We start from the raw sequence: 16,342 nt of genomic DNA, 5'->3' as shown, positions 1-16,342 counted from the left end.
GCTTTTGTTTTCTCTCTTGATATTTTCGTGGCATCTTTAGCTACGAATAATAATTCGGCAATATATAATATTAAATTCCAGGTCAAATCACAATCAATTACAAAATCACATATTTAGCAATTTATTCAATTTAGTTTTTAAACTCGAGACAAACATAACTTTTGATTTAGACCCTTAAATTAAAATCTGATTTCACAATTACCCATTAGGGACGTCCTATTTCTTATTTCTATTTTTAGTTTTGCATTTTATTCAATTTGATCCTTATGAACAAAACAAATAATTTAACTTTACAATCTAGTCTTTTTTCATATCTAAGCTTACAATCCATCAATTTAACACCAATTTCTTCAAGAAATCAACAATGACAACTTTTAAAAACTTTAATAGTTTTACAAATTGGTACATGGGCCAGCTAAATCAAGCTCCCACAATTTCAAAAACATAAAAAATTCAAGAAAATGACTTGAGTTTTCTTACCAATCAAGGGTCAAATGGTTGAAGCATTCAAAGGGTTTTCTTTCTTTCTTAAATGATAAAAAGATGAAGATGGATGAAAAATGTAACGCTCCCTTACCCGAGACCGTCGCCGGAGTCGAGCACGAGGCATTACTAAACTTATTTGAGCACTTAAACAAATTTGGATAAGCTGTCCAACTGCGTCATAGTTGCTTAAAAATTCATATCTCGAGTTCCAAAACTCGAAATAAAATTCTGTAAATTTTTCCTTAAACTAGACTCATATATCTATCTACTAATTTTTTTCTAGAATTTTTGGTCTGGCCAATTAGTACAGTTTATTAGTTAAAATCTCTCCTATTTTAGGGTTCTACTGCTCTGACCTCTGTATATTACGAATCAGATATCTCCCTGTACAGAGTTTCAATGACTATGTCATTTGTTTCTAATAAAACTAGACTCAATAAGGAATCTGTACATATAAAGTATAACTTCTAATTATCTTTGTACAATTTATGGTGAATTTCCAAAGTCAGAACAGGGAATCTAGAAATCGCTCTGGCCCTGTTTCACAAAAATTTAAACTTCTCATAAAATATAACTCATATACCTGTTTTGTTCCATCCATATGAAAATAGACTAATAATTATTCAATTCCATATTTTATTCATCATCTAATTGTATCTCTACTATTTTTAATGAATTTTCAAACTCACGTCACTGCTGCTATCTGAATCTATTTTATGGTAAATTTTGCCTATTTCATGGTTTCCGTGGATTAGCTAGCAATTTAGCATACATAACACCAAATATGATCTTGATTAGCCATTCCAATGGCTAATCATTACCAAGCATTTTCATACCACTCAATATCCATATCATAAGACCATATATACAAAATGATTATAATGCTATACATGCCATACTCAAAATATACAAGCCATTATGCCAAGATGGTATACGGATAGTGTGAGTGGGCCTCCGACCATTCCCGATTTCCGAACTGGCTTGTCAAAACTACAAGGAATGAAAATGAGGGAGTAAGCATAAATGCTTAGTAAGTCCATATGAAATTAATAAGCAATCACCAATATGCTTTTAAGATAAAACACCACAATTGTACAATTATACATACTCACCTTAAACTGTTTTATCGAGATACATTTACTAAATGATTTATTTCTGGAGCTACGAAACTTCAAATTAAGTTTCGTTAATTTTATTTGAAACTAGATTCATATACCTTTCTCCCATAAAATTTCCAGAATTTTTGGTTTATCCATTTAGTACAGTCTACTCATTAAAGTTTCCCTTGTTTCGCTGTCCAATAGTTCTGACCTCTCTTCACTAAAAATTATTTATCTCATAATTCGGGACTTGGATGTTGTTCCCGTCTATCCCTATTGAAAATAGACTTGATAAGAATTTTAAATATATAAATTAAAACTCATAATTATTTTTGTATAATTTCTAATGATTTTCTAAAATCAGAACAGGGGATCTCAAAGTCATTCAGACTCTGTCTCACAACAATTTAAATATCTCATAACATAAAATCCAATTGCATGTACCGTTTCCTCTATATGAAACTAGACTCATCAGGCTTTAATCTCATATTTTACTCAGCCCGTAACTCAATTTCCACAATTTATGGTGAATTTCAAAAGTTACACTACTGCAGTAACCCAAAACTGCCAAGGCCATATTTATTCATTCACCACTATTATTCACTAAATCCATACAATATCATTTCATCCATCATGGTAAGAACACATAATTATGCTTCATAAGCATAGATCCATAATCTCAATGTCATCAAGTATCAAGAACTTATTCCAAATCGTGTCATTTTCATAGTATTCACCAATTCTTAATCTTTTCGGGCCATTTTACATTTTCGTTCATAATCAAATTAGGGAACGATTACGGAATTGAGTACCTTATTATCACAATGCCATAGTAAAACTATGGTCTTACACATAGTCACATATCACATACCGAGGCCATAGCCCAGCCATGGTCTTACACGGATCACATATCACACTGATGCCATATCCCAGATATGGTCTTATACAGTAGCACATATCACACCGATGCCATATCCCGGATATGGTCTTATATGGAAGCACATATCACATTTCTCCGAAGCCATAGCCCAGCTATGGTCTTATACGGAAATCACATTTCACATGCTGCCATGGTCCAACCATGGTCTTTTCCGTCAATTCGTCTTAGCCACTGAATGAAAGTACTCAAGTCCGTTGTTCCATTTAATTTGTACTTTTATTCAAATATCATTTTACAATTATCACAGTTTAATGACATTTTATATGCAATAATATACTTTATCATTCATGAAATTTTCATTTCAAAACATTAAATTACACATTGCATTATTAAAAATCATATGAACTTACCTCGATATAAAATATTAGCAATCGAGCCTATTCCTCGTAAACTTTATTTTTCCCTCTATCACGACTTGAATCTCGTTTCTCTTGATCTATAATATAAATTATTTCTACTCATTAGCATTTATTTGATTTCTATTTCACTTCACAATTTATGCTGTTTAAATTTCGAAATTGTACTTTTACCCCAAAATTTATAGTTTTTACAATTTAGTCCCTACTCAATTCACCCATAAATTGAACTAATTTTTCTCAATTAACACTTTATTTTATCATTATAAACTATTTCACAACCTTTGATATTCTGAATTTCAACACCAACATCTAATTCACAATTTTTTTCACAATTAGGTCCTAAATACCATTTTCTATCAAAATGACTTAATAAAACAACCTTAATATGAAATTAGAACTTCAATTTCATAATAATTCATCATAAAATGCCCTTACTCAGCCAAGGGAACTTCCAATTTCATCCACCAAATCAAAAACTAATGAATTAGATGATTGGACCTAATTGTAAAAGTCACAAAAACATAAAAATTACTAAGAAAAAGTAAAAATTGAACTTACATGGTGCAAAAATAAGAAAAACCAGCATAGGAGACCTGCTACGGCGTTTCTGGCTGAGAAAGATGAAGAAATGTCTAGATTTTTCAATTACATCATTATTTAATTACTAACTTTTATGCTATTTCCAATTTTGCCCCTTGTTCACATTGTTTTCTTGCTTATTTCATACCCAAACCGTCCAGCCATTAACCTTTGGGTCTAATTGCTCTTTAAATCCATCTTTTTAAATACTTAAGCTATTTAATCACATCTCACAAATTTTGCACTTAGTTCAATTTAGTCCTTTTCACCTAATTAATTACTGAAACCTTAAAATTTCTTGACGAAACTTTAATACTAACTTATTTACACTCCATAAATATTTCTAAAAATATTTATGGCTCGGTTTATGAATTCGAGGTCTCGATACCTCGTTTTTATTTCGTTTTATCTACAACTTCCTATACTACATAATTTCATTTAATATCCAAATGACCAAAATGCCCTTACTACTAAACTTTCCAAAAATTGCATCCATGTCCAATTTTTGTCCATAGACTTACAAATTGGTCAAAATGCTTTGTAAGGACCTCTAATTAATAATCTAATTCAATTTAATGCAAAATGCTTCTAGAACACAAGTTTTGCAATTTATTCAATTTAATCCCTAATTTCAAATTAAGCACTTTATGCATAGAATTTCTTCACGAAATTTTCACACAATCATGCAATCATATCATAGACCTCAAAATAATTATAAAAAAAATTCTTTCTATCTCAGATTTGTGGTCCCGAAACCACTATTCCGACTAGGCCCAAAATCAGGATATTACAAAAAATATGTCATCTTTTTCTATTATTTTGTCTTTTATACCTTAATTAAAATTTTAATTACTTAATTAATTAATTTAATCTTAATTAATCAAAACTAATCACCATTAATCAATTGTTAGTGGATTCTTTCATTATTTCTACTATCCATTAATAATAATTAGTTTAATTACCAATTTGGTATTTTGGTTAATTAAAAATCTATAGCGATTGGACTTCTACAATTTAGTCTTTGAGACTTAATTAACTATAATTTCATCAAAATTACTAGACAAGACTTTAACATGTTTTTATATTAACCTTGTAAATATTAATATTTATGGACTCAAACTACGAAAATGGGGTTCCGAAACTGTATATTTCGACACTACTGATTTTTAGGTCATTATATGGCAATATCAGGGATAACAATAATTCATTTGTTTCCCTCATTATCATGGTTAAATAAATATGGCAGTTGGAGATTGTATAGATTATAGGCAACATATTTTTACCCCATGCTTAGCATATTTATGGATAATTTTTTCTTGGTTTCATTGAATTTGATGCTCCAAATAATTTAATTTCATATTTTATACTCAAGAGAGCTCAGGATAGCAAAAAGAGTGAGAAACGGGCAAAAAACAGACAAATTAGGCCCAAATCAATGTTTCACACGGCCTAGGCACTTCTACACGGGTGATCCACACGCCCGTGTGTGACACACGGGTAGACCGCATGCCTGTGTGTCATGGTCGTGTCGACATTAATCCAAGTCAGAATTGCACATGGCCTGAGCACCTTCACACAGGAGTGGCACACGGCCGTGTCCCTGTCGAGGCCAAGTCTAGTTCTACTCAGAAAAGGCTAATTTTGGGCTATTTTAGGCATTCCAAAGTCTATATAAACACCCTAGAAGAGGATTGGAAGGACACACAAAGTGAAAGGCAAAAAAATACTAAAGGAAAGCCATCGGAATCAGCTCGGAAGCAGGATTTACATCAAGACTAAATATTTTCATACAATTACCTAGACGTTCTTTGGGTTTCTTTATGTTTTGTTGTTTTCCAAAACTTTGAGATGTTTTCCATTATTAGTATGAACTAAACTCTCTAAATACCTGAGGGAGATAAACCTAATATGAATCTTATTATTATTTGAGTTATATGATAAATACTTGTTTTTATTCTTAATCGTGAGTTTTACCCTTGTTTTAATATTCCATGATATTAATTCAGGTTTTTGATGTGCTTATTCCGTGGAGGAAAAGTCCCTGTTTAAGAGTAGATCATTCATAATTAAGCGGAGTTGCATGCAATCCTAGAGATAGGACAACATAAATCTGTCGGATTAGAGTCAAATCTAATAAGAGAATCCATAGATCGAGTTAATACGACAATATGGGTTTTAATTAGAAAGAGATTTCAATTAATCAGCCTAGAGTCAGTTGCTTTTAGTCTCGAAAGGGATATTAACATAAATCAGGGATTTCTACAGATTAAGTCAAGTGAATAGATCGTCTAGCTTAAAAGTAATAAGTGAAGTCTAGGTGGATTCTTCCTTGGGTATTATCTTCTCTATCGGTTTTCTAAAAAAATATTTTCCAACTTTAACCTCTGTCGCAATCTTAGTTAATTAATTAATTAATAGATAAAACATTCTCTTAATTTTTAGGCTAGATAATAAAAAGATAGTAATTACTAGTACTTTTAGTTGTCGTGGATACAATATTTCCGGTCTCACCATAACTATACTACTGTTCGATAGGTACGCTTGCCTTAAGTCAAATTTTGTTAGTTAGTTTTACGACCATCAAGTTTTTGGTACCGTTGCCGGGGACTAAGATATTAGGAACACTTGATTTTTATTACTTTAGTCATTTTTACTTTTATTGCAATTTACTTTTTGTTTTTAGTTCAATTTTTCATTAATAATTTTCCTTTTTCTTTTTCTTTACTTCTAGTAGGTTTTTATAGTTTATGACTAGAAGAAACCTATCAGAACCTCTACTTTTTGATAGTAAAATCGAGAGCACAGCTCACAGAAACTGAAGGGAAATAAAACGAAGCCTACAATACATAGAGGAAGGGCAAGAGGACGATATCCATACTACAACCGAGGAGATGGCTAAAAATCAGAATAATCTGCTACCTCCTGTGGTTGCGGAAAATCCAGTAGATTAGAATCCTACTCCTCGTGCTATGTATGATTATGCTAAACCTACTTTAACAAGAACTGAATCGAGTATAGTTAGACCTGCTGTTGCTGCAAATAATTTTGAACTGAGACCTAACACGATTCAAATGATACAACAGCTTGTTCAGTTTGATGGTTTGCAGGACGAGGATCCAAACACTCCTTTAGCAAATTTCCTAGAATTCTGCGACACTTTTAAGATTAATGGCGTTTCTAAGGATGCCATTCACCTTCAGGTGTTTCCATTCTCATTGAGGAACAAAGCTAAACACTGGTGGAACTCGTTACCATGAGGGTCAATCACCACTTAAGAACAAATGACCAAAAAATTTTTGCTTAAATATTTTCCGCCGGCTAAAACAGCTAAATTACGGAATGATATTTCTTCTTTTGTGCAGATGGATTTAGAAACACTATACAATACATGGGAGAGGTACAAGGATCTATTGAGAATGTGCCCTCACCATGGATTACCCCTTTGGCTACAAGTTCAAACCTTCCACAACGGTTTAAATCCCTCGACTAGACAAATGATTGATGTAGCTGCTGGTGGAACTATCAATAATAAGACACCTGAAGAGGCCTATGAGTTCATAAAAGAGATGTCACTGAATAATTATCAGTGGCAAGTTATGAGGACAAAGTAGACGAAAGCAGCCGGCGTTTTTAACGTCAACTCGGTTACTATGCTTTCAAATCAGGTAGAACTTTTGCATAGAAAATTTAATGGTTTACTTGGTTCTACGTAGGTAAATCCAGTAATGCAGTGCGATGCAAATGGAGGTGGAACGAGCAATTTAGAATATTCACCTTAAGGCCCTAACATTGAGAACGAGCAAATGAATTATATAGGTAATAATTCTCGACCCCAAAATAATCCTTATAGTAACACTTACAATGCAGGTTGGAGGAACCATCCAAATTTCTCATGGGGAGGTCAAGGAAATCAAAGACCACCACCCCCGTCAGGCTTTCAACAACAGCCTTACCAGTAAGAGAAAAAGTCAAACCTTGAAGAGATGATGACAAAGTTTATTTCAGTAGTAGAAACCCATTTTTAGAATACTAAAACTGCACTTAAAAATTAACAAGCATCAATTCAAGGGCTCAGGAATCAAATAGGATAGCTGGCTAAGATGATTTCAAAGACACCATCAGGGAGCCTACCTAGTAACACCGAACCCAATCCAAAAGAGCATGTAAAAGCAGTTACATTAAGGAGTGGGAAAGTTTTAGCAGAACCTAAAAAGAAGCTACCACCAGAAGTTGACAGAAAAGAAGAGAATGAGGAAAAACCCGAAAACAATGAAAAACTGGTGTTGAGGGAATATAAACCACCAATCCCATACCCAGCAAAGTTGAAGAAAGACCGCATGGATGCACAGTTTGGTAAATTTCTTGAACTTTTGAAACAATTACATATTAACATACCTTTTGTTGAAGCTATCTCACAGATGCCTACATATGCAAAATTTTTAAAGAAGTTTTTAACAAATAAAATGAAGTTTGAAGAATTATCTACAGTGAAACTCAACGAGTAGTGCTCGGCCATACTCCAAAATAAATTTCCAACCAAACTAAAATATTCAGAAAGTTTTACTATTCCCTACTTAATTGGTAGTTTAAACGTTGAGAAGGCACTAGCTGATTTAGGCGCTAGTATTAATTTGATACCCTACAAAATGTTCAAACAACTTCGCCTTGGAGAACCAAAACCTACTAGGATGAGTATTTAACTAGCTGATAGATCTGTTAAATATCCTAGGGGAATTATAGAGGATGTGCTTGTAAAAGTAGATAAATTTATATTCCCTGTTGATTTTGTTGTGCTTGACATGGATGAGGATGTTGAGGTGCCTTTAATTTTAGGTCGTCCATTTTAGCCACTGCTAAGGCTATTATTGATGTGGATGATGGTAAACTTGTGCTTAGAATGGGTGACAAAGAAGTTATTTTCAAAATTTATGATGCCATGAAATTCTCTAGGGAACAAGATGACTCTTGTTATTTTATTAACTCTATTGATCATATTACTCAAGATTCTTTGCAGGAAATTGTACATAAGGACACGTTAGAACTGTATCTTGCTCAAGGAGAGGAGGTAAATGATGATGATTCTATGATAGGTAAGATAAAAGCCAAACTAAATTCCAATGAGCCCTCACTGAGACAGAAGAGCTATGAGGGTATTGAAGTAAACAATGAATTAAAATTAAAACCCTCTATTGAAGAACCGCCTAAGTTGGAATTCAAACAACTACCAGATCACTTAGAATATGTGTTTCTTGGAAATAATTCCACATTACCAGTGATTATTGCTTCAGACTTACAGCTAGCCGAAAAAGACGAGTTACTCCAAGTATTGAAGTAGCACAAAAGAGCCATAACTTGGAAAATTTCTGACATAAGAGGGATCAACCCTTCTTTTTGCACACACAAAATTTTAATAGAAGATGAATTCAAACCATGCGTGCAAGCTCAAAGAAGATTGAATCCTAATATGAAAGAAGTCGTAAAAGCCGAGGTAATTAAACTTCTAGATGCTGGAATTATTTATCCTATTTCTGACAGTTCTTGGGTGAGTCTTGTACAGGTTGTTCCTAAGAAAGGAGGCATAACATGTTGTGGCCAATGAGAAGAACGAGTTAATTCCAACGCGAACAATCACAGGATGGAGAGTTTGCATTGACTACAAGAAATTGAACGATGCCACAAGGAAGGATCACTTTCCCTTACCATTCATTGATCAGATGTTGGAAAGATTATCTGGTTATTTCCAAATCTCTGGTTATTTCCAAATCTCAATAGCTCCTGAAGACTAAGAGAAGACGACGTTTACATGTCCATACAGTACTTTTGCTTATCGAAGAATGCCTTTTGGATTATGCAATGCTCCTGCTACTTTTTAGCGATGCATGTTGGCCATCTTTGATGAACTCGTGGAAGACATTGTGGAGGTATTAATGGATGACTTCTCGGTATTCGGTAACTCTTTCCATCTTTGCCTTAAAAATTTAAAACAAGTTTTAATGAGATGTGAAGAAACAAACCTTGTACTAAATTGGGAAAAATGTCACTTTATGGTTCATGAAGGGATTGTGTTAGGGCACAAAATTTCTAGCAAGGGAATCGAGGTTGATAAAGCAAAAGTTAAAACTATTGAGAAACTGCCTCCCTCTAATTCAGTTAAGGCTATTTGAAGTTTTTTAGGTCATGCTGGATTTTATAGGGGATTTATTAAGGACTTTTCTAAAATAGCTAAGCCTTTAATAAATTTGTTAGAAAAAAGATGTACCTTTCAATTTTAGCCAGGATTGTTTAGAAACATTCAATACTTTTAAAGATAAATTAATTAACGCTCCGATTGTAGTTGCACCTGATTGGAATTTACCCTTTGAACTAATATGTGATACGAGTGATTTTGCAGTAGGTGAGGTTCCTAGACAACAGAAAGACAAGCAATTTCAACCGATCTATTATGCTAGTAAAACTTTGACAGCTGCTCAAGAAAAGTATATGATGACCGAGAAAGAATTGTTGGTTGTGGTTTTTGTATTTGATAAATTTAGATCATATTTAATATTATCTAAAGTTTTCGTTTACACTGACCATTCAGCTCTTCAATACCTCCTTACTAAAAACAGAAGCAAAACCTCGACTAATAAGATGGATTTTACTATTGCAGGAATTCGATTTAGAAATTCAAGATAAGAAAGGGGCAGAAAATCTTGCAGCAGATTATCTATCTAGATTAGAAAACCCACATCTCAAAGGATTTGACGAACAGGAGATAAATGACTCATTCCCTGAGGAATAACTCTTTGTAATATTTGACTCTGAGGAACCTTGGTTTGCAGACATTGCGAATTATTTAGCTGCTAACGTTATACCAAAAGGGTTGACACATCAGAAAAAGAAGCGATTCTTTATTGATGTGAAAAACTAATTTTGGGAAGAACCTTTTCTTTTTCATATATGTGCAGATCAGGTAATTCAAAGATGCGTTATAAGGACAGAAGAAATAAAAATTTTGGAACATTACCACTCAGGACCGACTGGAGGACATTACAGCGGAACTAGGACTGCACATAAAACACTCGAATCAGGTTTTTACTGGCCCACATTATTCAAAGACGCAAACAAGTATGTTGCTACTTGTGATAAATGCCAACGAACAGGTAATATCTCTAACCGTGACGAGATGCCCCAAACATACATGCTTTTATGTGAAATATTTGATGTATGGGGTATTGATTTCATAGGTCTATTCCCTAGCTCATTTGGGAATAAATACATATTAGTAGCCATTGATTATATGTCTAAATGGGTGGAAGCTCAAGCCTTACCTACTAATGATGATAGAATAGTGGTGCAGTTCCTTAAGAAGCTTTTTTCTCGATTTGGAACACCTAGAGCAATTATCAGTGATAGGGGCACTCACTTCTGTAATACTCAATTTGATAAAACCCTTAAAAAATACGAAGTTTACCACAGAACAGCTACCCCTTACCATCCTCAAACTAGTGGACAAGTCAAAGTCGCTAACCGATAGCTTAAATGTATCCTGGAAAAGACTGTAGCGACAAATAGGAAGGATTGGGCAAAGAAATTAGACGATACTTTATGGGCCTATAGAACCGCTTTTAAAACCCCCATAGGAATAGCTCATTACAGACTTATTTATGGGAACAGTTGTCATTTACCATTTGAACTAGAACATAAAGCATTTTGGGCTATAAAATTCTTAAACTTTAATCCTAAACTCGCGGGTAAAAAGATATTGATGCAATTGAACGAGCTAGATGAATGGCGAGCTAATGCCTACGAGAACTCACAATTATACAAGGAAGCAACGAAGCGCCGCCATGATGCTCGTTTAAAGCAACACAAGCAATTTGAACTGGGGATCTTGTCCTGTTATACAACTCAAGGCTCAAATTATTTCCTGGGAAGCTTAAATCACGATGATCAGGTCCCTACATAGTTCAAACTGTTTTTCCATACGGTACAGTCGAGGTAAGTCATCCAATCCAAGGCACTTTCAAGGTAAATGGACATCGTCTTAAACTCTATAAAGGTGCAGATTTTAGAGACAATGAGAGGAGCTATGGCTCCACGAACCTGCCTAAGCATACCTACCAGGTAAAGTCAAGCTTAAACTCTAAATAAGCACTTCTTGGAAAGCAACCCGAGCACTAACCCCACTAAATAACTTATTTGTTTTCCTTTTTGTTTTATAATCTGACTGCAGGTGTTTTCAGCATACATGGCCTAGCACACGGGCGTGCTTTAGGCCGTGGGATCCCCACAGGCAAGAAACACAGGCGTGGCCTCAGCTGTGCTAAAACAGGACAACCATTTTTCTCATAACAGGATAACACACGGGTGGCGATAAATAGCCACGACCGTGCGATACAGCTGTGTGCCACCACACGACTAAGGGACACGGGCGTGTCCCAGACCATGTTGAAACTGCACTTCAATTTCCCAAATAAATCAATAGAGACACGGGCTACAATAAATCACCACAGTCGTGTGAGGCGACCGTGGGAGGCACACGGCCTGTCACACGGGCGTGCTTAAGGCCGTGTGAAAACTTGTCCAAAAATTGAAACGAAAATTGAAATCAGAATAGAACACGGGCTTAGGCCACGGCCGTGCTTAAAAGCCATGCGCAATCCTGATTAATTGACACGGGCGTGTTGGATTGACACGGACGTGGGAAAAACGAAGGGAGCACCACATGGCTCTGAAATGTGGCCGTATGAGGGACACGACCGAGACACATTAGCGTGTTCGAAGGCCATGTGCTATACTGACTTAAAACATCAACCCATAAGCATGAGCCATGAACACGAGCGCGTCGAATAGAACACGGGCGTGGGAGAAGCGAACGAACATGCACACTACCATGCGACATGGCATTGTGCACCACACGGCTTGGGGACACGGGTGTGTCGAAACAGCAGTGTGCGATCTTGAGTACGATTTCACAAAAAACACGGGCTAGGAATGTACCATACGGGCGTGTGCCTATGGTCGTGTAAGCCCCGTTTTGGGGTTTATATAGCCGTGGCCCCCAAATTAAAAACCCCCAACCCTAATTTCCCTCTTTTCTATTTAAACCTCCCTTTCACTATTTATCATCTTCTCTAACCAGCCACCCTCTATTCTTCCTTTCTTTTTCTCTTTTCCCTTCTTCTTACCACTACTCCCCCATTTTCTTCACCCCCATCCTTCTTTTCCACTTTTCTTTCTCTTCTCTTTTTTTTCCTTTCTATTCTTTTCCTTTCTTCTCCATCCCCCTCCGACCACCACACACGCGCCGCCACGCACCACCGTACCCCATCACCGACCACCACTCTCAGTTTTCTTTATTGCATCTTTAGCTCTGTTTTACTATTTTAATTTTTCATATTAATGTTGATTTTCTTAGTTCATTAATAATTTTTTACTTCATGTTCTATATGACTGTATTATTATTATTACTACTACTCTTGATTTAATATTTTTGAGGTTCCTTATTTGTCATTGCTTCAAGTAGAACTTAGGAACATACTATATAGATATTAGGACCATGTGCTTTAAAGAAGATTCGTAGTAGCTTATATTGAGTGATTCATTAGTTAGTTTCTATTTCTTTGGCTCTTTGTTTCATATGCAGTGTCGAAACCATTTTCAAATCGAGTTTTGGAAAATGGGAATCAATTTTAAAAAATGAAAACGGGAGTCGCCACCAATCTTTTTAGGTGTGATTGGATCACCTTTAAAACATTTTGTTTTAAAATCATTAGTTTTGGTCCACGAAATAAAAGAACGGGTTCGGGAGTCGGTTACGTACGAGAAAGGATTAGCACCCTCGTAACGCCCAAAAATTATACCTAATTGATTATCAAATGTCTTTAATGTCAGAAATTTTAAAAAAATTTAAGATGTAATCCTCTTTAAAATACTTTGATTTTGAAAATTTGGGTTCACTCGTATCAAAACATTGACACTAAGTTAACCTTTTGGAAATCCCTATCTCGAAACGACAAATCGCCACATCCAATAAGTTAGGACACAACGCTTTGAAGTTCCAAGACAGTTGCTTGTATTTTGAAATTCTTAAAAACTTAGAAGGGTACTTGACTATTCGAACTTAACGAGAAGAGTTGCAACCCAATAAGTTAGGGCACTACTTTTCTCAAAGCTTTCAAATACTAAGCATTGCCTTTATGTTTTTTTTTTTTTGAAAACTTTTGGGCCTTATTTTTTAAAAAATGATGTGTTATGAATGGTATTATATTATAAATCATACATAATAACACATTATTGTAGTAGGTAAATGATACATGCATTTAAATAGAATAGAGACAATAATATAAAGATCGTGCTAGATGCATAAAGATCATATATACACGGCAAATGCATACAAAGATATATAGCATGTATTGAAAATGAATCAACAAAATATACAAACATATAAAGTAATAATTAAATAATGCATGATATACAAAAATAATGCAATATCAATGTACATGTTCATGAAATGTAATATCAAATAATAAATATAAAATAACATATAATACATGATATATAAAATGAAATGAGTTATTATTAACAAATATACATATAACAAAAATAATAACATAATTTAATAATAATCTTAAAATAGTATTTGCTATACAATATAATAACAAAATATTTATAAAAAAATGATAAAAAATATATTGGGTTTTTTTTAAAATACATAGAAAAGAGTATGTAAAAGAATTTATAACACATAAAATATCATTTTAAAATAAAATAATACATAATAAGTAAATAATTAATAATTTAATGTGTGTATAATATGAGTTAGAAATATAATTCAATTTACAAATTTTGAAATTTTAAGTAATATAAGGAATAGAAAATAATAAATAAATAATATATACATAACATATATATATATAAAATAATAAGTAATATAGAATAAAAATAATAAACGTTATAGAATAAAACATAATTTGAATATATAGGAAATAAGAATTATAATAGATATGATATAAAATAACGAAAGTATATACGTAAGGGCAATATATATATAATTAATAAATATATAATACAAGTAAAATATATTAATAATATATAAAAATAATGTTAATAATAATAATTTATGAAAAATAATATACAATAAATAATAATAATGTATGATAAAAATAATCTTATAGTATATAATATAAAAGTAAGGTTTTGAAAAAAACAATATCTACATATAAGAATATATATAATAATAATAAATGAATATATAGGGCTAAATTGAAAGTGCAGCAAAATTACGAGACGAATTTAAAAGAAATAAAAATGAATTAAGGCCCAATTTAAAACGCGCGTAAAACGAAAGGGACTCATTGGGCAAATCGCCCTATTCCTAAAACGGTGTCGTTTTTCCTTAATATGGTTTCAAAACACTGTGAGGGTTAAATTGAAATGGAATTGAAACATTAAGGCTAAATTACAAATAAGTATTAATGATATTATGAATAATTAAAAAAAGGAGGACCAAATGAGCAATTAGCCTAATTTTCAAAGCATGCGGATCCTCCCCGGGTAACCGGGTCAACACGCGGATCCTGGAGGCTTCAAAACGTCATCGTTTTAAGCTTATTAGACTAAGCTAAAACGATGTCGTTTCGTTAGGGTTATTTAATTCAAAACTAAGCCCTAAAAATTATTTGAAATATCGTTTTAGAAAAAAAACAAAAATCCTCTGAAGAGGACTAGGGGCCGATCATCAGAGTTCTGTGGAGTCTCCATCCACCAGTCCCCACACGCCTACGCGCCGCCACATACGGCAGTCAGAGGGTTAAAAACCCTCCATTTTTCAAGCGTAATACAGGTAACTTTCTTTCCTTTGTAAAACCTCAGTAATTTTTGCTTAGAACAATTTATGTATGCATGCTAAAATAAAAAAAAAGGTACACGATTAAATCACCTTTTGGAAACTATTTGTATTTCTCTCTGAGTCGAATATATAAGTATATTTCTATTTTCAAAAATCCCGTCCTTTACAATGGTTTGATTTCGGGCTTTTATAGCCACGATTATGATTACATAAACTGGAAAGAAATCAAAGATTTCTTTCCATTTCTTGTCTGCTGTATCATATCTTTGATTGATCTGCTGAAATTTCCTTTTCTTTGCAGGTAACCTACGAGAATCTCGCTTGATCACTGAGTTTTGCACGTTGATAGAGCTAACACCAGATTCTGACGTATCTTGCGCATTGATGGTGGTGCGTCGATTGATGACAGAGTCGAGAAGTCACGGCGTGCTTGGTGGCGATGATTGAGATGAAAGGTCATGTCGTTTGAAGTGCCCGAAGCTTCTAGAAACTCCTTACGGCGCGAGGAGGGAAGAAACCCTAGGGTTTGATTGTGTGTTTGGGGTTCATTGGGCCTGCTAAGAATTTGGGCCATGACTGTATTGGTGTATTGGGTCACTGTAACGGGCTATGGGGTTATTAGGTTTATTTGGGTTGCTGGGTAGTAGCAGTGGGTTTGCTGGGTAGGACCTTGTAATTTGGACTTTTTAAATGGACATTTTTAATTTTTATTTTTTTGCTTTCAGCCCGGTCAAATTTGGGCTATTGCAGCTGCCCCTCTTTGCTCATTGCTGTATAACAAGAATCGAACAAAGACTCATAGAAAGACCAAATTTGACCAATCATAGTTTTCAATCTTCTTGACTGTCATGTCGGTATCTTCGATATGCTCTCCGCCGAACACAGGGACATTAAAACTGCTTCTTCAATTTATTCCCTGACAATACAGAGGTGCCAAATTATCTTAGATTTGTTTCATCGTAAGCACGTGAAAGCCAAATCAGCTAGGTCATCAATTTGTTCCTTGTAAGCACAAGGATGCCAAATCATCTTGGATCTTGCTTCA

At 34.1% G+C, this 16,342-nt stretch overlaps 1 non-coding gene across 1 annotated transcript; it reads right to left on the bottom strand.

Annotated features, from left to right (window-relative positions):
- Window positions 1-6,794: 6,794 nt before the first annotated feature.
- On the bottom strand, window positions 6,795-6,900 carry LOC121212798 (small nucleolar RNA R71). Its single transcript, XR_005908172.1, has one exon. It is a non-coding gene; the product is annotated as a small nucleolar RNA R71 (small nucleolar RNA).
- Window positions 6,901-16,342: the final 9,442 nt, after the last annotated feature.

This window comes from Gossypium hirsutum, chromosome A13, assembly GCF_007990345.1.
Source record: "Gossypium hirsutum isolate 1008001.06 chromosome A13, Gossypium_hirsutum_v2.1, whole genome shotgun sequence".
Lineage (NCBI taxonomy): Eukaryota > Viridiplantae > Streptophyta > Magnoliopsida > Malvales > Malvaceae > Gossypium > Gossypium hirsutum.
Note: the sequence above shows the minus strand (reverse complement) of the source record. Positions and strands in the feature narration are given on the sequence as shown.